Genomic DNA, 944 nt, shown 5'->3' with positions numbered 1-944 from the left:
CTGATCGTTATTGTGTCCATGTTCTTCTCTTTACGCGAAATCATACTAGTTTTCTGAGGGGGATCTTGTGGCCTCCAGAAAAGGGGTTGGCCTCTCAGTCTTTGGCTCCGGGGTCGAATCCGGGGAGCGCCCGAAAAAAATTCCTCTCTAAGCTGTCTACTTTCACCTCCTTTCCTGCTCTCTTATCATGGTCTGTTGCCTGCTTTCAATTCCACTTGATGCCCCCATTCCTACAGCTTCTTAAACCGTGGTACAGACATGAAAAAATCTAGTAAAACAGCACCATGCATTAAAACTTGGATTATTATGTTCAAAAACAAAGGATCCAAATCCTAGTCTTGCATAATCTTGTACAGATATCAGTTATTCCAGACACGTAATGTCTGACATACGAGTTCAAACACACTTGACCGATCTACATGTAAACTATGTTATAAAAATGTTAACCCAGTCAGTCTGACTCCAATATTTACACCAACAGGAGGAACTTTCCCTCATCAAATATGACGTGAATGTCTAAAGTGTACATTTCTCCTGTGTCTGTTTATTTTTCTCTTCGAGCTAGGTGTTAAAAACTATGATATTTTTTAAAGAACGTTAATCAAACGTGCGTATTAATTAAGACCATAATAAAAATCAGAAACCAAAAAAATCTTTTCAAGTATTTCACTCTCAAAAACTTGTCCTTGAATTCCTGAAATATGCAACAGTCTGAGATTTATACTCTTTAAAGACGGTCAGATACATTTTTCAGAGCTCAGTTAAAAACAAAGACATCATGAGATATGTCTAGTCTATTTACTACACTTTTAAAATCTGCGTTACATTTTTTAAATCTAACAAAACAGCACCTTGCATAAAACCAATATTCTTATATTCAAACACAAAGGATCCAACTCATAGTCTTGTACAATATTGTGCAGTTATTCCACAGAGTTGACACA

The sequence above is a fragment of the Aplysia californica genome, unplaced genomic scaffold, assembly GCF_000002075.1.
Source record: "Aplysia californica isolate F4 #8 unplaced genomic scaffold, AplCal3.0 scaffold00720, whole genome shotgun sequence".
Taxonomy (NCBI): domain Eukaryota; kingdom Metazoa; phylum Mollusca; class Gastropoda; order Aplysiida; family Aplysiidae; genus Aplysia; species Aplysia californica.
This window is presented reverse-complemented; position numbering follows the sequence as displayed.